We start from the raw sequence: 27,745 nt of genomic DNA, 5'->3' as shown, positions 1-27,745 counted from the left end.
CTGTGAACTCCTGGTTGCCAAATTGGGTCTTGACTTTTAGAGAAAGCTATGACTTTATTACACAAGGAGTTTTTACTTCCAAAGCTGCCTGTGTATTCAGACAGCAGTACAAATTAGTCACAGTGACTCTGTTCTGCATCAATGTTGGAAAACCGTCCCAAGTGAGTCTGGTACACAGGATGCTGGACCTAGTGGGCCATCCTCCCAGCACAGAAGGCATTGCATCACTGCAGGGCTGGCAAGTGAGGCTCTACAGGACAGGGGTGGGCGAACTTGCCTCCTCTCACAGGAAATGGGTGAAGCCCGGCTCGAAATTATTACTCAGACGTTTTTGTGCTGCGAAGGAAATGTCTTCTGATAGCACAAAGCAATTGGTTTCCTGTTGTGAACTGTGACTTTCTGGCCGGCCCAAGAATGGACAGGAAGGGAAAGGGTGGTTGTCCCTGGGAAGCCCTTATTTAATGAAAACGCCAGCTCCAGGCTTCCCAGGATACTCCAAAAGGCCAGAAGGAAGGCTGGAGGTTGGGGATAGGTCACATTAGTAGGAGAGGCAGTGTGAAGGGGAACAAGTTAGCTGTAGGACAGTTCAGTTCCACTGACGTTTGTTGAACAATTCTGTGTGCCTTACGCTGTGCTGCATGTGTTGGGTATACCAGAAAGCTCAGCTAGACCTCTCCCTCCATATGACAGTCTTACTGGTGGAAACTGATACAAAAATAACTTTTGAATAATATGATAAACACAAATACAGAGCTATCCAAGGAACTTCCCTGGTGGTCCAGTGGTTAAGATTTCATGGTCCCAATGGAGACGGCCCAAGTTCCACATCCCTGGTAAGGAAACTAGATCCCAAATGCAGCAATTAAGACCCACTACAGACAAATAAAATAAAAACTAAAATCTTAAAAAAAAAAAATACAGAGCTATTCCACAGTACTATCGCAATATATTTTTGTACCTTTACAGCTTTCTCTTTACACCATTTTCACTCGGTTTCCCCTTGTCTGTAATGAGGGTAGGGGTAGGAATACAACTTTTTAGGAAATTTCTAAGATAGCAGTTTTAACTATTGAGCACAAATATATTCTAAGTGTTTCTGGTGCACTTTCTCATCGAATCCTTACAACAAGCCTATACTGAGGTTTAGAAAGGGTGAGGTTTAGAAAGGATGAAAATGTACTGCAGGTCACAATTAATAAGTGGCACAGCTGAATTCCAGCATCCTCTCTACTCTCCATTCTAGAGACTTCCTCCTTCAGCATATTTCGGATGATAGGATTTGCCGTAAGTCCCAAGTATGGTCCTGAGTCATCATTTTGACAGGGTGCACTATTCTGCTTCTGTTGGCCATCACTATCTTCATGGTTGATCCAGCCCCACAAGTCTAGGAATATCTACATTCAAGCAGTGTTACTAGGGAATCCTTGGTGACTCAATGGTAAAAAATACACCTGACAATGCAAGAGACTTGGGGTCGATCCCTGGGTTGGGCAGTTTCCCTTGAGGAGGAAATGGCAAGTCACTCTAGTATTCTTGCCTGGAAAATTCTGTGGACAGAGGAGCCTGGCAGGCTACAGTCCATGGGGTCACAAAGAACTGGACATGACTTAAAGACTAAATCAAATCACTGCAGTGTTACTACTACTGCACTGGTTTCTGAAGGGTGATGTGGGAACCCCAAACTTCACTTAGAGATTCTCCCAGAGGCCCCTAAAACAATACCTCACAGGACTTTATTTTACTGAAGAGCTTGGATAACTAAAGGGAATTAAAATGAGGGAAAGAAATTTCCAATGAAATGTTCTACCATCTTAAAAAAAACCCCTCTCACCCAGGAAGTAAAAAACCACCAGGGGGTGATGCCAGCTCCTAGGCTTGCTTCCTGTTTCTGAGCTTACCCTTCTCTTTTCTCCTCCCTGCTTCTAAGTCTCACTGGATACCCCCAAAGTGTTGCTGGCTTTGTCCTAGAACCTGCCATCCATTTTGCTCCCACTAGTAAGACACTAGTAACCTGCAGAGAAAGGCAGAGAATGGACCTGAGCTTTTATGCCCTGACTGCTGCTGGTTCTCACCCTTACAGCACAAATCCTTGCTTCTTTGTGCTTCTATACCTGTGTGCTGCATTAGATGGCTGGACAGGAAACAACATTCTTTGTCTGACTAAAAAAAAAATGACAAGTCTTATTCATGACAACCTGTTCATGCTGAGTGAACAGAAACAGACTCACAGACTTAGAGAATGAACTTATGGTTGCCTGTACACACTGCTATATTTAAAATGATAACCAACTGGTGGCTCAGTGGTAAAGAATCTGTCTGCCAATGCAGAAGAAATGGGTTTAGTCCCTGGGATGGGAAGAGCCCCTGGAGAAGGAAATGGCAACCTACTGCAGTATTCTTGTCTGGGAATATCTATGGACAGAGGAGTCTGGAAGGCTACAGTCCGTGGAGTCCCAAAAGAGTCAGACATGACTTGGTGACTAAACAACATCAAACCAACACAGACCTCCTGTATAGCACATAGAACTCTGCTCAGTGTTATGTGGCAGCCTGGATGGGAGGAGAGTTTGGGGGAGAATGGATACATGTATATGTATGGCTGAGTTAGTCATGTCCCACTCTTTGCAACCCCATGGACTGCAGCACGCCAGGCCTCCCTGTCCATCACCAACTCCTGGAGTTTATCCAAAATCATGTCCTTTAAGTCAGTGATGCCATCCAACCATCTCATCCTCTGTTGTCCCCTTCTCCTCCTGCCTTCAATCCTTCCCAGCTTCAGGGTCTTTTCAAATGAGTCAGTTCTTCGCATCAGGTGGCCAAAGTATTGGAGTTTCAGCTTCAGCATCAGTCCTTCCAATGAATATTCAGGACTGATTTCCTTTAGGATGGACTAGTTGGATCTCCTTGCAGTCCCAGGGACTCTCAAGAGTCTTCTCCAACACCACAGTTCAAAAGCATCAATACTTTGGCGCTCAGCTTTCTTTATAGTCTAACTCTCACATCCATACATGACTACTGGAAAAACCATAGCTTTGACTAGACTGACCTTTGTTGGCAAAGTAATGTCTCTGCTTTTTAATATGCTGTCTAGGTTGGTCATAATTTTCCTCCCAAGGAGCAAGCGTCTTTTAATTTCATGGCTGCAAGTCACCATCTGGAGTGATTTTGGAGCCCAAAAAAATAAAGTTTCTCACTGTTTTCACTGTCTCTCCATCTATTTGCCATGAAGTGATGGGACCAGATGCCATGATCTTCATTTTCTGAATGTTGAGCCTCAAGCCAACTTTTTCACTCTCCTCTTTCACTTTTATCAAGAGGCTCTTTAGTTCTTCTTCGCTTTCTGCCATAAGGGTGGTGTCATCTGCATATCTGAGGTTATTGGTATTTCTCCTGGAAATCTGGATTCCAGCTTGTGCTTTATCCAGCCTGGCATTTTGCATGATGTACTCTGCATATAAGTTAAATAAGCAGGGTGACAATGTACAGCCTTGATATACTCCTTTCCTGATTTGGAACCAGTCTGTTGTTCCATGTCCAGTTCTAACTGTTGCTTCCTGACCTGCATACAGATTTCTCAAGAGGCAGGTCAGGTGGTCTGGTATTCCCATCTCTTTAAGAATTTTCCATAGTTTGTTGTGGTCCACACAGCCAAAGGCTTTGGCATAGTCAATAAAGCAGAAGCAGATGCTTTTCTGAAACTCTCTTGCTTTTTTGATGATCCAACAGATGTTGACAATTTGATCTCTGGTTCCTCTCCTTTTTCTAAATCCACCTTGAACATCTGGAAGTTCATGGCTCATGTACTGTTGAAGCCTGGCTTGGAGAATTTTGAGCATTACTTTCCAGGCATGTGAGATGAGTCAATTGTGTGGTAGTTTGAGCATTCTTTGGCATTGCCTTTCTTTGGGATTGGAATGAAAACTGACCTTTTCCAGTCCTGTGGCCACTGCTGAGTTTTCCAGATTTGCTGGCATATTGAGTGCAGCACTTTGACAGTATAATCTTTTAGGACTTGAAATAGCTGAACTGGAATTCCATCACCTCCACTAGCTTTGTTTGTAGTGATGCTTCCTAAGGCCCACTTGACTTTGCATTCCAGGATGTCTGGCTCTAGGTTGGTGATCACACCATCGTGATTATCTGGGATCTGGGTCGTGAAGATCTTTTACGATCAGTTATATAAAGATGAAGAGAAGTAAAGCTGGTCTCCACAAAGCTAAATGTCAAGCACACCATGGAGTGGTGCTTACACAATTCTGAGGATGAATCAAAGTTCAGATCTAAGGGAAAGACGTAGTTTGAAAAAACTAAGACAGAAGTTTGAAATAATTAGATGTGAGCAATGAAATCATTTAAACATGGAGTTGTCTTCCGAGATAGCCTGCAATTTACTTTTTTTTCATATATTTTTTATTTGACTGCCCCAGGTCTTATTTGCAGCATGTGGAATCCAGTTCCCTGACCAAGGGTTGAACCTGGGTCCTCTGCATTGGGACTACAGAGTCTTAGCCACTGGACTATCAGGGAAGTCCTCCATTTAATTTTAAAACATTTTGCAAGGGTAAAGAGATAATTCTTTAATGACGATGCATGTTGTAAAAATAATCATTATTTATATACATACATACATGCATACATACATACATAAATGTTGGACTATTTTTTCTATTGCTCTTCTTACTCTAACTCCTGGGCCAGCGTAGGCTCCCTTGGGCTGGTGGTCTTTGCACTCCTTTTTAGGAATGACCTTCTCTTTGCTCTAGGAGCAGGTCCAAGGTCACCCTGACTGAGAAGCCTGTGCCTTTGTTGTTGTTCAGTTGCTAAGTCGTGTCCAACTCTTTGCAACCCCATGAACTGCAGTGCGCCAGGCTTCCCTGTCCTTCATCATCTCCCGGAGTTTGCCTCAGATTCATTCAGGACCCAAGTAAGCCCTCCTTTCTGCTTTGTCTGGCAACTTTGCTGGTTTAACCAGTAGACACACTGGCCCTCTGGAAGCAAATCTTCTGCTAACCTCACCCCCCCATCCTCTTAATTGCTCTGACTCTCTTTCTGATCTTCCATCACCCCTGACCCTCCACATGGAATGAGCTTCCCTTCAACAAATTGGGAGAAGTGACTTATCCCATCCAGGGATTTCAGATTGCAGGAAAGCCATTTCAGGACAGTTCCCCCGAACTGCATTTTATAAAGTCTGAGTATCCCATGAGATATTAATAGGTGATCTAAAATAAGCTCCACTGCTAAACCGGAGAAGGCAGAGTTAAACTGAGTTCTTATCATTGCAAATCATCTCAGGGTTTTTCTTAGGTTAATATTTATTGTAAATATTATACTCTGAACTAATTTGAGGGTCTGTGTTTGTGGAAATCCTAGTTTCATGACTCCGAATTCTAGACATTTATAGGAGAGTTTGGGGAGAAATACTGCTCCGGGGTGAGGGGTCCCCAAGGAGTCACAGATTTCTTTCTCTGTTTCCCTTCCTTTCCCTGTTGTATTCCCAAAGCCCGGCTGGTGAAGGAAAGATGGCCGTGTTCCAGGATTAAGAGTCAAGCTCCTTCTGTGAAAAAAAGGAGAAGGAAGCCACCCAGTCCTTTGAACGGTTGGCAGTGAGACTGTGAACTTGCAGGGGGGAGGCAGAGGAGGTAGAAAAGGGTGTGGTCTCCCTTTTGTTTTACTGTGATAGAAAACCCTCTGCTTAGAGATGCCTCTAGACTCCCAGGTTGCTAATGTCTCAAAGTCAAGAACAAAGTAGGTGGGAAGTCGAGAAAACTGGAAATGGGGCAGGAGAGGAGCACAGGGATAAATATAGTGATCTCATTCTAGACGCTCTTCTATTTCAGTCTCTCTTCCCTTCCTCTCTCCCTCCCTTGCTCTTTCAGTCCCAGTGTCTCTCCCACTCTCCCTCTCTCTCTGCCAATTACCCTAATGCTATTTGATTCTATTTCCCCAGTTGACATTGTCTTCTTAAGCCCATCAAAACTGCACTTATCTAGGGAAGGTGGGATGAATTGGGAGAGTAGCATTGACATATATATACTGCGCACATGTTAAGTCACTTCAGTCGTGTCTGACTCTTTGCGATCACATGGACTATAGCCCACCAGGTTTCTCTGTTTAAGGGGTTCTCCAGGCAAGAATACTGGAGTGGATAGCCTTTCTCTTCTCTGGGGGATCTTCTTGAGCCAGGGCTATATACACTCCCATGTGTAAAATAGATAGCTAGTGGGAAGCTGCTGAATAACGCAGGGAGCGCATCTCAGTGCTCTGTGATGACTTAGAGGGATGGTATGGAGTGGGCAGAAGGGAGGTCCAAGAGGGGTCATATGTATACAGATGGCTAATTCACTTCCTTGTGCAGCAGAAACACAACATTATAAAGCAATTACACTCCAATTTAAAAAAAAACAAAAACAAAAAACTTCACTTATCTCACATTTAGGATTCACTTTGAACACTTTAGCAAAAAACAAACAAAAAAAGGAAAAGTGATCATGGAAATAGAAGTTGGGTGAGAAGACTTCATTGTATTTTTGTATTTTTAAAAGGTTCCATGATAATCAAAACCAAAAGTACCTTCCCCTCACTATGGGAAGAGGCTTACCTAGTATTCAGAGCTCTTATAAAAGGTTACCAAAGAACCCAAAATTTATAAAACAAAAAACCCAGAGAAACAAAAAGCCCAAATATGTTTGAGACTTTGGCGTTAATTATACAATTTTAAAGTCAAAGCTCTGGTGGTCATTGATAAGCAACTCATAGCAACTAGTTCTGCAGCTGCCTCCAGACACAGGTTGCAACATAACTCCAGGACCAAAGATGAGAAACTGCCTTCTGACACAGTGTTCCCCAAACTTTAGTGTACTGTTAAGCTTGTGTCGCATCACAAGTGTAAATTCTTTGCAACCTGGATTGTAGCCCACCAGGCTCCTCTGTCCGTGGGACTCACCAGGAAAGAAAACTGGAGTGGGTAGTCATTCCCTTCTCCAGGGGATTTTCCCAACCCAGAGATTGAACCCCGATCTCCCTCACTGAAGGCAGATTCTTAACGTCTGAGTCCAGAGTGAAGTCCTTAAACCTTTTTAGTTTTGTGAACTTGGAACAACACATTTAAACCTTTTTGTTTCAGTCAATGCTTACCATCTATGGAAGGGACCAATCTTTTTTTGTCCCCCTAATTTCTAACTTTAAAATTATTGTTCAAAATTCAAAAATTCCTTATGAGTAAACAAAACTTAAAACATTACATCTTTAAAAGACCTCTTCGATACGTCTGTTGAATTTATATTTCTGAAGTTATGAAAGCTTAAAACTACACTGAGGCTTCTGGAACAGTTACCATATATCTTACATATGCATGCATGCTAAGTTGCTCAGTCATGTCCCGATTCTTTTCAACCCCTTAGATCTAGACCTCTAGGCTCCTCTGCCCATGGAATTCTCCAGGCAAGAATACTGGAGTGGGTTGCCCTGCCCTCCTCCATGGGATCTTCCTGACCCAGGGATGGAACCCGCATCTTGTTTGTCTCCTGCATTGGCAGGTGAATTCTTTAACGCTAGCGCCACCTGGGAAGCCCATCTTACCTATGACTGGATGTTAATATGTCACTAGCTTTGGGGAAATGGGGCCAGGTCTTAAAGGGCCTGAGATTTTCCTAGGTCATAGCCTGGGAAGATGCAATCAGCTCTGGGATCCACTCAAACCTGTGTCTACCGCCCCCTCTCTATCACCCCATTCAAGGATTAGATCCTGGTTGTATTATTGAATGGGGAGGCAGGTAGGAGCATGGATGCTTACATTTCACCTTTTCACCCATTTTTCTCTCTCTGAGCACCAAAGGGCTTTTAGATTCCATTTCTGTGTGCGCTTAGGCACTCAGTCACATCCAACTCTTTGCAACCTCATGGGCTGTAGTATAACCTGCCAGGCTCCTTTGACCATGGGATTTCCCAGGAAAGAATACTAGATTGGGGTAGTCATTTCCTTTCAAAATGGTCAACATTGGAGGAAAAAAAAAAAAAAAAAACTTAAATAAAGAAAACAGGCTGACAAAGACTTATTGTCCTGTTCTGCAGGACTGGACAACATGGCCTTCTTGTTAAGGAAGCAGGGGAGGAGAAGGTTTCAGGGTCTCACGCCAGCAGGTAAATGCAGCAGCAGGGTATGGTGCACGCAATCACTTCCATTCACAAACCAGTGGCCAGAACTTGCCACATGTCTCCATGGAACCACCTAGGGACTGGGAGGTGGGGAACCACGTTCCAAGATGAGAGCAGTTACGGGTGAGAGCAAGAAGTGCATACCGGCGCAGGCTGAGTCACAATCACACGATTAGAATTTCACTGTTCGGGCCCTCCCAGTCCTCAAGCAGTTGGGTCACTTGAGATCCCCTGACCTCAGGACCACACCTACGTCTTGCTGACTCTCCTTTCCTACAAGCTGTGTTCTATGTCCAGTTACCCCCAGATTTTCTCTTCTCACCTCGACCTCCTTGGGGAGAAACTCCAGTTGTTTTGACTTCATTCCTGAACATCCTTTTGGGCAACCTGAGTGAAATTTGATTTGAGCAAGATGGCCCTGTTGGGGACAATTTAGAAGACAAGAAGGTAGGGTCTAGGAAAAAAGTGAAGCAGATGGCCAAGAAGCAGAAGCTTGAAGGATGGTGGAGACAGAAAGCAGACTAAGGAGAGGGAAGTGTCATGCTGGGGCCTTGCCGAGATGTTCCAAGAGTGGTCCTTGCACCAGCTTTGCCTGCATCACCAAGATCTCAGCCCCACCCTGTTCCACTGCTGAGTCAGAATCTGCATTTTCAACAAGATCTTCCAGGAGCTTCATGTGCACAGAACAGTTTGAGAAGCCCTGTATCAGAATCAGAACACTTCAGAACAGGTGCTGGGAGGGAAGACCTGGGAAAAATCTTTTTCTTTTTTCTTTCTGGCCCTGCCATCAGCTTGTGAGAACTGAATTCCCTGACCAGGGATTGAACCCATGCCCTCCACAGTGAAAGAACAAAGTCCTAACTGCTGAACCATCAGGGTATTCCCTGGAAAAGATCTTTGTTTGGGGGTGGTTTTTTAAAAAAACTAATTTTATTTATTTATTTTTGGCTATGTTGGGTCTTTGTTGTTGTGCAGGCTTTGATCCAGTTGCAGTGCCCGGGGCTTCTCATTGCAGAGGCCTCTCTTGTTGCAGAGCACAGGCTCTAAAGCACAGGCTCAGCAGTCACGGTGCATGGTCTTAGTTGCTCAGTGACATGTGGGATCCTCCCAGATCAAGGGTAGAACCTGTGTCTCCTGCATTGAGAGGTGGACTCCTCACCACTGAGCCATCAGGGAAGTCTCTGAAAAAGACCTTTGAAACTCAGTGTGAACTGGCAGACAGAATTCAGCCACCCCATATCTTAAAAACAAAGAAGCATTAAACAGAGGGTATGGAGACTGCCAGTGGTGGTGGCATCATATACATATTTTCAGCAGCAAAACACAATGAAATTACCAGCATCCTGTTAAATCCAAGGAGGAAAGAAATTCTGAAAAGTTTTTACGAAGAGTTAGTCGCTCAGTCACATCAGACTCTTTGCGACCCCATGGACTGCAGCATGTCAGGCTCCTCTGTTCTTGGGATTTTCCAGGCAAGAATACTGGAGTGGGTTGCCATTTCCTTCTCCGGGATGCCATTTCCTTCTCCACTTTTACCAAGTATGCAGAGATGAACTGGAATTACATATGTAACACTTAACATTGCTGATTATGACATGCCATCTCATGTTACTGACATCCTCCTGATTTAGCACTGTGTTGGAGTAAAAGCGCAGAGGATGAGATGGTTGGATGACATCACCGACTCAATGGACCTGAGTTTGAGCAGACTCCAAGAGATGGTGAAGCACAGAGAAGCCTGGTGTGCTACATACAGTCCATGGGATCACAAAGAATTGGACATGACTGAGCAACTGAACAGCAAGCACAAGAGTGTAAGTGTTGTCATGACTTCCCAAGGTCCACTTGCATCTTTAGCCCTTATGTTGTCCTCTTTTTCCTTAAGTATAAGCTCCCATTGGAGGTGCCAGGGTCAAATTATTCCTCCCGCCCCCACTGATTGAAGAAGAGGTTACAGCATTCGGTTTTGTCCCTTTCAAACCCCCAACTTTCTTTTTGCCAACTCCCCAGGTTTCCTTTCTCCAGACTGCAAGCACGGGTGGCCCTTGACTCTATACCATTACACTTCTCCATTTTAAGAGATCACAACCCCAAATTGACAAAATAGTCTTCACTTTTTCACTTGGTTGGTTACGTCTAAGTCGTGGGCAACTTGAGAACAGCCCACACGAACAGATGAAAGGCAAACCAATTTCTCTCAAAGGCTGCTCTCTGCACTCCTAATTGCCAGGCTCATTTCAGTCTTTGGTTTGAAGAACCACTTTACATTGTCATAGAGATATAAATATAGATGTAGATGTACACATTTATTTATTCATACGTGGATATATGAATGGGGAAGATTCATATATGGGAAAGATTGAGGGCAGGAGGAGAAGGGGACGACAGAGGGTAAGACGGTTGGGTGGCATCACCAACTCAATAGACATGAGTTGGAGCAAGCTCTGGGAGACAGTAAAGGACAGGGAAGCCTGGCACGCTGCAGTCCATGGAGTTGCAGAGTCAGACACTACTGAGAGACTGAACAACATGGATACAGGACATGTTTCTCACCGTATGGGAAAATCCAGGGCTCAGTGAAAATGACACCAGGACTTCCCTGGAGGTCCAGTGGTTAGAACTTCACACTCTCACTCCTATGGCCCTAGGTTCAATCATGGTTGGGGAACTAAGATCCTGCAAGCCATGTGGTGTGGCCAAAAAATAAAACATGAAAATAACACCAACGCACCTAAAGATGTGGAGCAGAACAGTGGAGAGAAAATTCCTTCAGCATTCAAGGCTCTAAGACTGGAGCATTCCTGAGGCCTAGTCACACCATCTGGTTTGGGACTCAGCCTTTCTTAGAGACCATGGGCCAACCCTGTTTTGTATGAACTCATTGAAGCTTGGTTTCTGTTGCCTGGAACCAAGAGACCAAAGCCATTCTCTGAGGCCCCACTTCTCCCTTCTCTCTGGATAGGCTCCTAGCCTGTATAACATGTGATGTCACTGGAGCATTTTTATTTTTTTAATTATTTGGCTGTGCCAGGACTTAGCTGTAGCACAGGGGATCTTTGATCTTTGCTGTGGCATGAAGGATGATCTTCAGTTGTGGCATGTGGGATCTAGCTCCCTGACCAGGGATTGAACATGGGCCCCCTGCATTGGGAGGGTGGAGTCTTTGCCACTGGACCGTGAGGGAAGTCCCTGGAAGATTTTAAACAGAGTGGAAATAGAAGCATGACAACTTGCATTCATATTCTGATGCCAGTCTTGGAATTAACCCATACATAGATTAAGGAAAGAAAAGCTTTGTCCCTCCACCAATCTTACAGACCAAAACAAGCTAGCCAGTGGGAGTTGGAGGGGTGGGGGCTGGAACATGTGAGCAGCTCTGCTTGTCTGTCACCATCTGCAGAACAACTCAGATACATGCCCTGCTAAAGTCAGGCAAGAGGGCATCTCTGGGTCACACTCTAAAACATTTCCACTGGAAGCCTTGTGATGTGGGAGAGGGAGGCATGCCTTTGCTTCTGGGGCTGGGTCAGTCTGGGAAGTGGAGAGAATGTTTCTGGAGGATCTCCATGTGCCAGCCTTTGTGCATTGTCTCAACTGGCAATCTTGTGGCTTGCATACGTCGTGGTGTTGAGGGTGGAATCACTGTGTTCCTTCTTTTCCTTCAGGAGGAAATGCAAACTCGGTGACATGGTCAAGGTCACCTAGCAGTAAATGGCAGAGGTAGAATTTGAACCCAGATCTGTTAGACTCCTGGGCTTCCCAGGTGGTGCTAGTGGTAAAGAACCCGCCTGCCAATGCAGGAGACTTAAGAGATACAGATATGGATTCGATCCCTGGGTCAGGAAGATTCCCTGGAGGAGGGCACGGCAACCCACTCCAGTGTTCTTGTCTGGAGAATCCCATGGACAGAGGAGCCTGGCAGGCTGTGGTCCCTGGGGTCACAAAAAATAGGACATGACTGAAGCGACTGAGCATGCACATGGACGTGCAGTGAGACTCCAGGCCCCTTCTCTTCCCATACAGCAGTGCTCCTTAAACTGTACCATGCATACAGAGCACCTGGGGACCTTGTGCAAACGTACCTTCTGACCCAGCAGATCGAAGCCTTAGGGCTGGGACTGAGTCCACATTTCTTCTCTTTTCTTAAAAAGGTATTTTATTATTTAATTGGAGGATGAGTCCACATTTCCAACAAGCTGTCTGGGGATGTCGATGCTGCCCATCTCCAGATCCACCTTGGATGACAAAACTTTAGAGGACAACCTGGCCCTGAGAACTGCAGGTCCCCTAGCATTAGGAGCAATCCTAGGGAGGGACTTTGACTTTCGTGGATCGTGGAATCCGTTGGTAGAGGTTGGAGCTGATTTTGCAGAGCTCTTGTGGGGTAGGGAGGCCTCCAGCTAACATCTGGGCTACATAAGTATTTAGTTGTACAGAACACAACTCTTTTTTTTAAATTTCCTAAGATGCAAAGGAGTTTGAAAATTCCTTTTTTTTTTTTTTTTTGGCTACAAGCTAGAGTTTCCCTGGAGAGAGAAGACATCTCCTGCCCAACCCTGAGTCTTTTGGAGCTTGTTTGGACTCCCCGGCTCTCCGTGGTCTGTGGGCACCCAGCTAGCAGCGAGCTGTGGCAGAAACTGTTTGACCTCGTCACATCCCTCCCCCACAGCATGATTTTTGAAATGTTAAAAATTATAGCAGTTATGCAAATGGAGAGATGGAATTGTGAGGGATGGATTAGTACAATGGAGCACATGTCATAAACCCAGGGAATAGTCCAACTTTTCAGAAAAAAAAAATTTTTTTAAACTGGGGGGAGCCACATATTCCAGAAGGGGACTAAGGAGTAGGCAAAGAAATGTGACCCGGGGATACCCCTAGCTTAGAGTCTAGGAACCTAAAAAGACTGTTGGCAGCTCTTTGCTGTGATGGGTGTGGTCCCTCTCCTGACAGCTCCAATACGCTGCTCAAGGACAAAAGTGGCTTTGACTTGCATCTTAAAAAATACCATGTTTCTATGGCTTTCTTTCATGACACGAAATGTAAACTCATCTCTCATCTACAGTTTTAACCCCATCTCCCAACTTGATTCATAGCTGCCACTTAAAATTCAACCTGTCAGAACCCAAGCACATGTTTGGCAGCATCTGTGTAAACTGAATGCGTACACGCCCCATGACCCAGCAAGTCCACTGCTCGTCATGTGTTCGTGTGCACGAAAAGACACAAATGAGGCTGCTCCTAGAAGCCATAGTTCTGAAGGCTCCAAATGAGGAGTGACTCAAATGTCTACATGGCAACAGCAGATTAACTAAATGGATTAGGCTAAAATTTTTCACAGCAGGTTATGAACATCTTTCTATGTCCATCTATTTCTACATCTAAAATTTCTTTTAGTTGGAGGATAATTGTTTTTACAATGTTGTGTTAGTTTCTGCTGTACAACTTTGTGAATCAACTATACGTATAAACATATATCCCCTCCCTTCTGGACCTCCCTCCACTACTCCCCCCATCCTACCCCTCTGGGTCATCACAGAGCACCCAGCTGACTTCCCTGTGCTATACAGAACCTTCCCCTAGCTGCTAAATTTATAGAGTGGAATTTTGGGACTGAGCGAACTGTAATTATATGCAACCCTATAAATGGATTTCACAACCATGGAGTGATAGGCAAATGTAATTGAAGGTTTGGGAAGTCAGGATGGTGGTCTCCTCAGCAAACAAAGAGAGGGAAAGGCTGGGGGCACAGAGGGAAGGGTGCTGGGTGCTGGCCATAGTCAGTGACCTGTTCTGGATGCTGGTTGTACAAGTGTGTTCGCTGTGTGGATTCATCCAGGTGTAGACTCTGGAGGTGTGTACTTTTCATGCAGAGATGTTATATTTGCATTGAAAAGTTTACTTCGGAAAAGAAAACGCTGCACATACCCCTCTAAATCAAAACCTCCTTTCCTTGAATGATCACAAAGCAGCCCCTAGAAGGTATCTGAGTCCAGCTTCCCCTGCCTGGCCTACAGTCCAACTAGGCAGACTCTTCCATGGGACTGGCCTCTGTCTCCTCCTCTTCCTGCCTCCCAGCCACTTCCCCAGTGGGGGCCTCAGCTCCTCGGACTTGTTATGAATGAAATCACTAGCCTCCCCGCTTCCTGTCTCTCCCTCCTGCAACTTCCAAAGTGATTGTTCTACATCCCTGCTTTCATCACGACCCTTCCTTTGCAAATCTGCAATGCCTACACCCCCACCATCATGGCCATCAAGTCCAGGATAAAACCCAGTCCCTCTGTAAGGCACTCAAGTACCCCTCTTTATACAATCAGATCACAAGGTCCCTTCCAACTGCACCCATCCCGTGCTCCCTAATGACCCAGTTCACCAGCCAATCTCCTGGTTGTCACTGTGCCTGCCATGTTTGCTGCCTACATTCCAAGCAAGCGAGAGAGCCCAGGTCCCCTCAATCTTGTTCATTCTTCCCAGAAGCACCAAGTCAGATCTCTTTAACCTTTCTGGTGTGAATTTGACCTTAGCCTCATCCTGTCCCTCTCTCCCCTGAGCATCAATCATCTGTACTTACTCGCCCAAACCATTCAGAGGGGAGCTCCTGGAAAGGGGCTGGAGAGGAAAAAAAAAAAACTTTTGACCTTTTTTTCACCCAGACACCCAATCGGATTCTGAAACTTCAAAATACACAAAGAGTAAACTCAGCAGAGAGAAAACTGCGCACTGACGACTGAAGATGACACAGCACGAGCGTTTCCTCCAGCTACACAATGGAGAAGCTGAGTAATATTCAGAATTCACTAAATGACAGGGACTAAGATCACAGGGCTATAAGGTCAGCTGAAGCTCGGTTGCCATATTTTTCCTTCCTCTTGGGTAAAGCCTCTCTGAGAAAACCCCCTCGCTTTTTCAGAGAACCGAAGCTGGAGTCACTGACCTGGGAAGTTCCTGGCCTGCCAGGCAGGGCTGAGCACTTCTCACCCCTTCTTCTGGGGTCAGGAGGCAGCAGTACTTGAGACAGAATGAGGCAATACTGGCAGAGTAGCAGCCAAGGAAGCTGAAGGAAAACCGGAAAATCATCCCACTAGCAGTCACAGCCCTGAGCTCGAAAGGAAGCTAGTTAAGCACTAATTTGCATGCAAACAATCGGGGGCAGAACGGAATTTCTGAACCTGCCTGGATGCTCCTCCACAGAATGTAATTAACATCCACAAACCAGAAAAAGGCCCTTTTTTTTCTGGACCAGAAGGGGGTCCTTAAGTAGGTAAACACTGGAGTCCAGATAATTCTGACTCTCCTGTTCGTTTGCTGTGTGATCTTGGACAAGTTGCCTCAAGTCTCTGATTGCTCTTCTGAAAGATGGTGATGACAACGTGCCTATTCATAGAGGTGTTGTATAAAATGAGAATGTATATAAAGAGCCCCACATAAGGCAAGAACTTGTATACTACAAAACCTCTCTCATACTTTTGCTTCCTTTATCCTACATCCTTGCAAACCATGAAGCCTTTGAGAAAATTTGGGAGGTGAAAGTGAAGAGGGTAGCACAAGCAAGAGTCTTTCAGCAGAGTTGGCCCTAAGGGGCAGACTCCTGGATGGAACTGACCGTGAGAGTGTTAGTCACTCAGTCGCCTTCGACTCTTTTCAACTCCGTGGGATTTCCCAGGCAAGAATACTGGAGTGGGTTGCCATTTCCTCCTTCAGGGGATCTTCCTGACCCAGGGATGGTACCTGGGTCTCCTGCATTGCAGGCAGGAAAGCCCTAAGACGGATTATTCTATTTCTAAATATCTCTCCCTTTACATTGTCACATTATCTGAAAATCTACCCATTTATTGGGTATCCTTTTAATTTTTTTTATTATTTGTCTGCTCTGTGTCTTAGTTTTGGCACTCGGTGCTCTGTGACAACCTAGAGGGGTGGGATAGGGGTGAGAGATGGGAGGGAGACTCAGGAGGGAGGGGACATGTGTATACCCTACAGAGGATTCATGTTGATGTATGGCAGAAATCAATACATTATAAAACAACAATCCTCCTATTAAAAAGCAATTTAACAACAAAAAGAATGGTGGGCAGCCCAGGGATCCTGAGCAGTAGTTTGTCTACATTTTCCACAGGCAAAATGCACTTGAAACTGCACTTTTTCCAAGGATTTTGTGGTCAAGACCTTATGTGGCTCATCCTGGAGTATCCCCATGAAAACATAAAATTGCAGGAGGGGAAAGATACACACTTGTGACAGAAAAAAAAAAAAAAATGTAGTGGAGGGACTTCCCTGGTGGTCAAGTGGTTAAGACTCCGCCTTCCAATGCAGGGAGTGCAGGTTCTATCCCTGGTCGGGAGCTAAGATCCCACATGCGATGATGCCAAAAAATCAGAATATGAACAACAGAAATACTTAACAAATTCAACAAAGACTTTAAAAATGGTAAATATAAAAAAAATCTTTAAAAAAATGGGAGTTAAGAGAAGGTTGCGGGGTGGAAGGGTGTGGTTGGGGGAAGTAGTTACTTTATAAACACAACACCAAAGGTTAAACTCTTGGAAACAAAGAGATCATTCTGTCTTTTTTGAGATTGCATCCAAGTACAATGGCACCCTGCTCCAGTGCTCTTGCCTGGAAAATCCCATGGACGGAGGAGCCTGGTAGGCTGCAGTCCACAGGGTCGCTAAGAGTCGGGCACGACTGAGCGACTTCACTTTCACTTTTCACTTTCATGCATTGGAGAAGGAAATGGCAACCCACTCCAGTGTTCTTGCCTGGAGAATCCCAGGGATGGCGGAACCTGGTGGGCTGCCGTCTATGGGGTCACACAGAGTCAGACACGACTGAAGTGACTTAGGAGCAGCAGCACTGCATTTCGAACTCTTTTGTTGATTATGATGGCTACTCCATCTCTTCAAAGGGATTCTTGCCCACAGTATAGATATAATGGTCATCTGAGTTAAATTCACCCATTCCAGTCCATTTTAGTTCACTGATTCCTAAAATGTGGATGTTCACTCTTGCCATCTCCTGTTTGACCACTTCCAATTTACCTTGATTCATGGACCTAACATTCCAGGTTCCTATGCATATTGTTCTTTACAGCATCGGACTTTACTTCCATCACCAGTCACATCCACAACTGGGTGTTGTTTTTGCTTTGCCTCCATCTCTTCATTCTTTCTGGAGTTATTTCTCCACTGATCTCCAGTAGCATAATGGGCACTTACCGACCTGGGGAGTTCATCTTTCAGTGAGTGTCCTATCTTTTTCATTCCAATCCCAAAGAAAGGCAATGCCAAAGAATGTTCAAACTACCGCACAATTGCACTCATCTCACACACTTAGGAAAGTAATGCTCAAAATTCTCCAAGCCAGGCTTCAACAGTATGTGAGCCATGAACTTCCAGATGTTAAAGATGGATTTAGAAAAGGCAGAGGAACCAGAGATCAAACCGCCAACATCTGCTGGATCATTGAAAAAGCACAAGAGTTCCAGAAAATCATCTATTTCTGCTTTATTGACTATGCCAAAGCCTTTGACTGTGCAGATCACAACAAACTATGGAAAATTCTTAAAGAGATGGGAATACCAGACCACCTGACCTGCCTCTTGAGAAATCTGTATGCAGGTCAAGAAGCAACAGTTAGAACTGGACATGGAACAACAGACTGGTTCCAAATAGGAAAAGGAGTACATCAAGGTTGTATATTGTCACCCTGCTTATTTAACTTATATGCAGAGTACATCATGCAAAATGCCAGGCTGGATGAAGCACAAGCTGGAATCAAGATTGCTGGAAGAAATATCAATAACCTCTATGCAGATGACACCATCCTTATGGCAGAAAGCAAAGAACTAAAGAGCCTCTTGATGAAAGTCAAAGAGGAGAGTGAAAAAGTTGGCTTAAAACTCAGAATTCAGAAAACTAAGATCATGGCATCTGGTCCCATCACTTCATGGCAAATAGATGGGGAAATAAAGGGAACAGTGAAAGCCTTTATTTTTTTTTGATGGGGGGGGGGTGCTCCAAAATCACTGCAGATGGTGATTGCAGCCATGAAATATAAAGATGCTTGCTCCTTGGCAGAAAAGCTATGACCAACCTAGACAGCATATTAAAAAGCAGAGACATTACTTTGCCAACAAAGGTCCATCTAGTCAAAGCTATGGTTTTTCCAGTTGTCATGTATAGATATGAGACTTGGACCATAAAGAAAGCTGAGCGCCAAAGAATTGATGCTTTTGAACTGTGGTGTTGGAGAAGACTCTTGAGAGTCCCTTGGACTGCAAGGAGATCCAAACAGTCAATCCTGGAGGAAATCAGTTCTGAATATTCATTGGAAGGACTGATGCTGAAGCTGAAATTCCAATACTTTGGCCAACTGATTTGAAGAACTGACTCATTTGAAAAGACCCTGATGCTGGGAAAGGTTGAAAGCAGGAGGAGGAGGGGAGGACAGAGAATGAGACAGTTGGATGGCATCACCAACTCAATGGGCATGAGTCTGAGCAAGATCTGGGAGCTGGTGATGGACAGGGAAGCCTGGTGTGCTGCAGTCCATGGGGTTGCAAAGAGTTGGACATGACTGAGTGACTGAACTGAACTGAACTGAACTGAAGGTTAAAGTTCTCATTCTCACAAGTATCCTTCTAAAGAAATCTGATAAAACCCCCTTATTAGAACTTGACCTAAGCCTTCAGACTCAAAAAACCAAAATTAGCTTATTTTGCTTTTCTTTGCATTTGACCATGACCTCACTTTTCCTTGGGCAACACCCTAAAGCAGTTCATGTCTCCTCTTTGAGCTTCAAGTTCCTTATCTGTGAAATAGGGCTTAAAAACACTGACCTCCCAGAGCTTTAAAAGGTTTAAATGAAATGATGTAGGTAATGAGTTTGGAGATTCCTTACACACAGCTGGTGGGAGCTATATTGTTTCTATTAATAGCCATTTCCAATGTCAACCAAATGGCTCCTCATTAAAAAGCTCCTCCTTTTAAAAGCTCTTCATTTCTCAATCCGTCTTTGCAAGAAGCGTGGATTCCGGAATTCCCAGGGGTTCAGTGGTTAGGACTCTGTACTTCCATTGCAGGGGGCATAGATTCAATCCCTGGTTGGGGAACTAAGGCCCTGAAAAAGCTAAGCAGTGCAGCAAAAAAAAAAAAAAAAAAAAGAAAGAAAAGAAAAAGAGGAAGAAGCCTGGACCCTGCTCCTTCATCAGTAATTTGTTTTGTACAAAGCTATCATCCTAGAGTCCAAGGTCAGAAATGGACCCTGGGCAACCACAATGCCTTCCAGTATGTCCCATAGAAACTGTCCCAGATTGCTAGACATAATTAGACACCTAAAAAAGGAAAGTATACACTCATGCTCACCCACACCCTTCAACTATTTAAGGGGCATAGAACAGCACCATTAGAAGGAACCTAATCCAATGACCTCATTTAAAGATGAGAAAACCGAAGCCTAGAAAAGAACTTACCTAAGATCATGTCATCTTGTGAGGGCAAGCCCTGATTAGAACCCTTGTCTTTGACTCCCAGAGAGCAGTGAGTTCATCTTTTAAGTGTTGGTGGGTCCTTAAGAAGGAAGATTTTTGGGAAACCACTTTCGGAGATAACTGGAGTAATCTCTCTCTTGAAATTAGAGCTGGTTGCCTCTCTACCTAGACTCAGCTACTTGAAGGCGGGAGCCAAGTTCAATTATTTCTCCACCAATGCCTTGTACTGACTAAATACGTGTTTCAAAGTGTAGAGACAGTTTCTGTACAACAGATAGTTAAAATAAAGCTGTTCACTTATTTCTAGAAATCTATCCAATGACCAGAATGATGAAGGAAAGTCACTCATAAAGATGTCCGTGCAAGGACTACATTATTGACAAGAAATAACCAAGAGGGGAATTCCCTGGTGGTCCAGTGGTTATGGCTCTGCACTCCCTGCAGGAGACAGAGTTCCCTCTCTGGTTGGGGAGCTAAAATCCTGCATGCTGAGTGGCATGGCCAAAAAATAAAATTAAATTAAAAAAATTTTTTTAAATAACCAAAATATCTAACTAGGAGGGAATGACCAATTATGTTAGTATACCCATGCTACAGAAAGTGTATTTAAATAATTTTATTTAACTTAATTTTAACAAAATGAGAAAATATTAAGAGAACAGGTTACAAAATAATGTTTTTAAAACAAGTAACCATGTTAAAGAACGTGTATAAAAAAATTCTTGGAAAGATACACACCAGAAACAAAGAGCCCTTATTCCTAGGTAGTGGGCTATAGGGATTCTTTTCCTTAGACTTTTTGGTGTCTTCTACACTGTCTACGGTGGGACTTTCCTGGTGGTCCAGTGGTTCAGAATGCGCCTGGCAATACAGGAACACCTGGTTCAATCCCTGGTCCAGGAGAATTCCACATGCCTTGGGGCATCTAAGCCCAGGTCCACAGCTATTGAGCTTGCGCTCTAGAGCCCATGCGACTACGAACTGCAAGGAAGAGTAGCCCCACCTCTCTGCAACCAGAGGAAGCCCAAGCAGCGACAAAGACCCAGCATGGTGATACATAAATAAAAATAGTCTACAGTAAGCATTTTATGACAGAAAAAAGTCACTGTAAAAGGAACAATGGAGAAGCTACTTTTTAGAATATGTGGACCAGATCTCACTGCACCAGGGAACGATCAACACGCCAGAGAAACTTAACTGCTCCCCAAATGACACGTGCTCCTCTGTATTCCTAGGCTTCTCACAGTTAGGGCACATGACTACTTCTGCTCAGCCACTTTGAGTCACTTCTGGCTGAATCACTGAAGAACTAGCTGCCTACTTCTTTCTCTGCTGCAGGAACAGAGATCATTAGTACTTGATGGTGGAGACTACACCAGCCTGGGTGCTTGAGGGACTGTGTGGACCGCAACACTTCCCTCTTCTCCACATCCTATTTGAATGCATGTGTGCTCAGTCATGTCCAACTCTTTGTGACCCCATGGACTGTAGCCCGCCAGGCTTCTCTGTCCATGGGATTCTCCACACAAGAATACTGGAGTAGATTGGCATGCCCTCCTCCAGGGGATATTCTGGACCCAGGGATCAAACCTGTGTCTAGGATGAGGAATTAACTTTTTTTTTTTAAAGATTCACATCTAATTTATTAATTTTGCTATGGACCATTTTTAAAGTTTTTACTGCACTTGTTACAGCATTGCTTTAGTTTTGGCTGAGAGGCCTGTGGGATCTTAGCTCGCTGGCCAGGGATCGAACACCTACCCCCTGCACTGGAAGGGGAAGTCCTAACCACTGGACCACCAGGGAAGTCCCAGGAAATAAACTTTAGTGGTTAAGACATAATGATTTTCAGTTTTAAATTGTGACCTAGTCCAGTATTTCTCAAACACTGCCCCATCACTTGGCCCCTCTTATGAATGCCAATACCCGAGGTATCTCAAACAATCCAATCAGAATCTCCACTGGTAGAACCCAGGCATCAATGTACAGATATTTTTAATTCCTCAAGTGAATCCAATGTGCAGCCAAAGTTGAGAATGGGGGCCTGCTCCAGAGGTTCTCAAAAGTGTGGACCCCAGCACAGCATCAGCATCACTGTGGAACTCCTGTGTGCAAGCATGCCAAGTCCCCTCAGTCATGTCTGACTCTGTGACCCCATGAACTGCAGTCTGCCAGGCTCCTCTGTCCATGAGATTCTCCATGCAAGAATACTGGAGTGGGTTCCCATCTGCATTAGCAGGTGGGTTCTTTATCACCGAACCACCAGGGAAACCCCAACAATAAATTTATTAATAAAACTAAGCAGTGGTTTTGTTATAACAAGGTATGTCATGGCTCTTTAGAAGTGCTTCTTTGCTTGGATTTACCTTTGAAAGAATTTTTACATATACTTTTTCAAAAATGATTGTACTAACTCAAACACGTTCCTAAAGAAAAACCCTAGAACTCAAAATATTGCATGAGTGGTCAAGGTCAGTGGTTCTGACTTTAGCATCAGAACCAAAGGTTTTGATGTAACCGTTAGCATCAAATTACTACAATTCTCATGTTCTTCTACTTCTTCCCATGGCCCAATTTTATCTAGGCCGCAAGGCTTAGTTATTTCATCTATAGTATAATTCACATATTTCCCCAATCTTCAATAGTGAAGGTCAGAGCATGTTTATAAGAATGTCCGTATACCCGTGGTGGATTCATGTTGATGTATGGCAAAACCAATACAATATTGTAAAGTAATTAGCCTCTAATTAAAATAAATAAATTTAAATTAAAAAAAACAATGTCCATAAGGAAGGCCTATTTATAAAGACAGAGTTATGTTCAGTCTGACTCCCCACCCCAACTCCAGAAGAAGCCACCACGACTTTCAAGGGACAGAGTATATGTCTTCTAGAAGACAAGTCACCAAGTACAATCTTAATAGTTTTAAAATCACCTTCAGTTATGAGTTGGTGGATTGTCAGGGAACTGAGTATGAGATCTTCCCTTCTGGTGGGGGTAGCAGGGGGTAAGGCCTGAAACTGATGCTAATAGATGAGCTTATAAGTATAAAGGGAGGCAGAGAGATGCTTGTTGAGTAATTCAAGGGCTGCTGAGTCCAGATTTCTTTTTTTATTCTCTTTTGGCCAAGCCACACAGCATACGGCATTTTAGTTTACCAATCAGGGATCAAACACTTGCCCCTGCAATGAAAGTGTAGAGTCTGAACCACTGGACTATCAGGAAAGTCTTTTGAGTCCAGATTTCTGTTCCAATATGTTTTGCCCCCAAACAGCACCTCAGGTTTACTCCTCAGCCTTCCAGGATTTGAGGGTTTCAGGGATCACTACCCAAGTGCAAGTTATGTTCTACAAGCATCAATCTTCTTTGAGCCTAGGGAGTGGGTCTTTTGTATCACTGATGCCTGACCCCAGGGTGGGGCTTTGGGAGGGAGCTGCTGGCTGAAATGGCTCAAGCAGATCCAGGCTGGCAGTGGAGAGGAGCCTGGTATACTAGCAGGGCCCACTGGATAGGAAGAGAGGCAGCCATGGGTCAGGCGGTCAGGCAGTGAGCAGAGAAGAACTTCCCTCTGAGAAATCAAGGAAGTTGTTCTGAGAAGGTCAGCAAGCCTGCCTCTGCTGCTAGGGGCTAATCTCTGAGTATCAGGATGCAGGCATCCTGGGATAGGAAAGAGTTGGAGTGTCTGGGGAGAGGGCAGGGCAGTGCAAAGACAGAAAGCACAGCCTTCCACCAGTACAGAATGGTGAATGAGTATGACATCTGTCCAGAATCCAGTCTTTCTTTTTTATTCATTTTCAGAATCCAATCTTAACAAAGCTGTTCTGTTGTCTGTGTATGTGGTATGATGTGATGTTTGTGTGTGTGAGTGTGTGTGTGTTCAGTCATGTCCAACTCTTTTGGGACCCCATGGACTGTAGCCCAGCAGGTCCCTCTGTCCATGGAATTCTCCAGGCAACCATACTGGAGTGGGTTGCCAGACCCAGGGATCAAACCCAGGTGTCCTGCAGTTGGCAGGCGGATTCTTTACCACTGACCCACTGGGGAAGTCCTCATGTATGTGATATAACTCTAGCAAATGAACTAACCACACACACACACAAATAATATAAAAATGAAAGCACAGACTTCAACTGCTCACAGTCACCCTTTCAGACTGAAAATGGTGATTCCTCCTTTGCCTGGGGAACCAGACCCTACATCATGTCTGAGCCCTGTGGTGAGTTTTCTACATGCTTAAAGTGAGACCATTGACAACATTATTCTTTTCACTTAGTCTTCTCTGCAGTTTTCAAAATTGACCCCACAGTCTGAGAGAAGCCACGTCACTTGGAGACCATCACACCAAGGCCCCACACCACAGCTGCTCAGTTTGTGACAAAAGGCTTCTGGCCACACCCGTGTTCAGTCACACCCAGTGCTCTTATGATCCATGTCACGTCACCAGAAAGGGGACACGATCAACTCAGTTCAGTGTTTGTCGAAATTGTCATGGCAATTCACCGTGGTCATGGTAACCCTATCTGCTTATTACTCCACTGAAACTGGAAGGTCCTTGCTGGAAGGGAAAAGTTAAGTAAATAGATAGAATGCCTTTGTTTTAAACCATTCCTTTAATTTTGATAAGACAGCCATCATTTTATATTTTTAGACAGTGTCAACAATCAAGTGCAAAAAGAAACAAAATTAATGAAGCTACTGCCTGCCAATGCAGATGTGGGTTCAATCCCTGGGTCAGGAAGATCCCCAGGAGGAGGAAATGGCAACTCACTCCAGTATTCTTGCCTGGGAAATCCCATGACAGAGAAGCCTAGCGTGTTACAGTCCATGGGGTCGCAAAGAGTCAGACATGATTTCGTGACTGAGCAACTCAAAGGGTTAGGTATCAAAAGGCAATTCAACCCTGAGGACCATGTGTTTGCTGCTGACATTGCGGCCCCTGAGGTTTTTGGTGGCCCCCATTCCCAGCAGCGTTTTGGGGCAGCACCCCATTTTTCTTCCCTAAAGCTTTAGCTTTTTGCCTCCACTCATAAGAGCCTGGGCAGGAAAGACGTAGGCAGAGGATGCTGGTGAGCATCCGCCCACCCCAGAGCTCTGCTTAAGTACACTATTATAGCCCAAACCTGATTATGGCAAGCCGTGAGTAATTTCTGTATCATAACAATTATGGGATTGAAAGCCAGAACTCACTCCCTCGGTCAATTCTCACGCTGGTTTCAAGGGCTCCCTGGGGAATACAGTTCTAAGTCCGTTTGTGGGAAGGAAAAAAAAAAACACCACCTCATTTCGTCAAGTGGTGCCTCATTTCCACATCCCCACTGGGCCAAGTACCACCCTGCAAAGTGAATCCTCACCAGGTCGGCACCACTCCTGCAGCTCACAAACCAAAGCCCAAATTTAGGCTCTGAGGTTAAGACAGAGAAGAGACTGTGGTCCACCCAGGGCCCCTCAAATGTCCCCTTAGAATCCACCCAAATCCCTGGAGGGTCTTCAATGGTCCTGAGTGCCTGGGCCACCCTTATATGGCAGCCAAGAGTCCTGATCCTAGGACCCTGGAAGCAGTGTGCACTCAAGGGGTTAGTAACGATTCAGAAGGATGGGAGAGACAGTTCATGTAGAGGCCAACGAAAGCAAAAGCAGAGTTAGGGATAAGAGGGCACAGGATTGTCTGAGTTGTTATACCTGCCTGCCAATGCAAGAGACATAAGGGACGTGGGTTCAGTCCCTGGGTCAGGAAGATCCCCTGGTGGAGGAAATGGCAACTCATTTCCAGTATTCTTGCCTAGAAAATTCCATGGACAGAGGAGCCTGGTGGACTATAGTCCATGGGGTCAGAAAGAGTCGAACATGACTGAGCACACGCGCATACATGTATTGGCTACTTGAAGGTGCACTTTAGGGTTCCAATTTGCTGCAGAAAGGCAACAAATTGTGTTGGGCACAACATGAGTGATGGGCAGGGAAATGAGGAAAGCAGGCCAACCTTGGCTGAGAGGTCCAGGCTGCAGCCGATCTCCAGGGAGATACATTCTGCAGCATCGTCTATATGCAGGTCAGTGAGGCCCTGGACTAGGGTCCTGGCACTGCAGGTGAGGGAAGAAACAGATCTTCAGGGTTCTAGGAAGGAAATTTTGGATGAACTTGGTAACTGACAAAAAGGGACCTAGACAAAGAGAAAAGCTAATGAGGTCTTTTACTTCTGGGCTCTTCTTCTCTAAAAGCTTGATATGACTCACCAACACATCTGTTCATGCAAAAATGTTTATTGGGGCCTACTGTGTGTTGGGCTTCCCAGATGGCTCAGTGGTAAAGAATCTGCCTGCCAATGCAGGAGATGCAGGTTTGATCCCTGGGTCGGGAAGATCCCCTGGAGTAGGAAATGCTAAATTTGTTCCAGCAATCTCATGGAAAGAGAAGCCTGGCGTGCTGCAGTCCATGGGGTTGCAGAGTCGGCTGAGCACTTTGTGTTAGGCAACTCCATTAGTCACTGGAGACAGAAAGATGACTCTACCATCCGATGATACAGACTGGGAACATGGATAAGTAAACAGAGGATTACAAGAACTTGGTAAACCAATAGAAGGGAAGTCAAAGGTACCACAAGGACTCATTGGTGGGGTGCCACCCAGGCTAGAAGAGTCAGAGGCTGGGGGAGAAAGGCAGGGTGCAGGATGAACTGTCCAAGAAGACACAGCTGTGCAAGAGCTCAGGTAAAAAGAGAATGACACGAGAGGGACTCTGCAGGTGCTATCATGGGTGGAATGCGGTCTGCAGGGAGCAAGGAACCAGATCATCTAGAACTCTCTCAATTAGGAGTCTGGCTTTTATCCTAAAGTCAATGGAGAAACCATGGAGTGTTGCAAGTGGTCAATAACTTAAGATATTTGTATTTGAGAAATCCAAGTGGAGGTTACAAGGCAAAGCAGAGGTTGATCTCTGAGCATCCTCCAGGACACCAGGATTGAGCAGCTGGTAGAAAGGCTGAGACTTTATAAGGGAGCCATGGGCAACCAGGGCCCTCTGCAAAAGGGCTCAGACCAAAGGCTCAGGAGGAAACCTACAAAAATTGTCATTGGTAGAGTTTAGGGGTTTGGCGCTTTTTAAATTTTTGGTCATGCCACGAGGCATGCAGGATCTTAGGTCCCTGACCAGGGATGGGACCTGTGCCCACTGCATTGGGAGTCTTAATACAGTGTTTTTCCTTTTTTAATGGAGTTGGTGAGCATTTCAACCTCAATAGGCAGAGGGACTCCATCCTAGAAATTCATTCATTTTCTGTAGCCAAGTGGCTGAGAATGCTAGGCTCCACCAGACAGAACTTGATTGTTACCCTTATTCCACTCTTTTCTAGTTTGTGTCCCTGGGCAAGCGGTTTCACTTCAACATCCTCATCTGTAAAAGGAGAACAACTCTTCACACTTCAAAGTGTTAAGGACTGAGAGATGCAATGTAAGGTTCCTCGCATACACAGGGGCTCAAAAGATGTTGGCTCTTGCTTCTTTCATTGAACAAACGTTTATTGAGTATGTTGGCTACCTGCTAAGGATGATAGAAATGAAAAAGTCCCAGTTCTTGCCTGGAAGGCTTCCAATCTGTTAGCCAGCTCCACTCCCAGCCACATGCATCTTCAAGTACCCCAGCCTAGCTCAAAAGTGAAAGTGGTGTTAGTTGCTTCAGTCCTGTCTGACTCTTCACAACCCCATGGACTGTAGCCTACAAGGCTCCCCTGTTTATGGAATTTTTCAGGCAAGAACACTAGAGTGGGTGTTCTTCTCCAGGGGATCTTCCTAACCCAAGGATCAAACTCAGGTCTCCTGCATTGGCAGGTGAGTTCTTTACTGTCTAACCCACCAGGTAAGTTCAGAGCTAGGTGATCTCCAAAGGTGGTGGGCAGCCAGGCCCAGGACTTCTCTGCAGGTAAGGTGATTTCAGCAGCCCCACCTAGGGCTCCTGATCCAAGGCCAGGCCAGCAGTGAATGAAGTGGGGAAAAGCTGTTCTACTTTCAGTAGAGCAAAGCTGGTCCAGAACAGCCTTACACCCTACATCAACACTACTCAGAATTAACAAGCAGAAAAGAAAATGACCCTTAAGCCTTGGAATAA

At 44.9% G+C, this 27,745-nt stretch overlaps 1 protein-coding gene and 1 non-coding gene across 5 annotated transcripts in view; both read right to left on the bottom strand.

The window, feature by feature from the left end:
* CFAP161 (cilia and flagella associated protein 161) overlaps positions 1-27,745 on the bottom strand; it is a 139,124-nt gene that overhangs the window by 85,049 nt on the left and 26,330 nt on the right. The window lies entirely within an intron of this gene.
* TRNAG-CCC (transfer RNA glycine (anticodon CCC)) lies at positions 4,455-4,527 on the bottom strand. The gene has a single exon. It is a non-coding gene; the product is annotated as a tRNA-Gly (tRNA).

The sequence above is a fragment of the Bos taurus genome, chromosome 21, assembly GCF_002263795.3.
Source record: "Bos taurus isolate L1 Dominette 01449 registration number 42190680 breed Hereford chromosome 21, ARS-UCD2.0, whole genome shotgun sequence".
NCBI lineage: Eukaryota > Metazoa > Chordata > Mammalia > Artiodactyla > Bovidae > Bos > Bos taurus.
The sequence above is the reverse complement of the archived record's forward strand: the minus strand, read 5'-3'. Positions and strand labels throughout refer to the sequence as shown.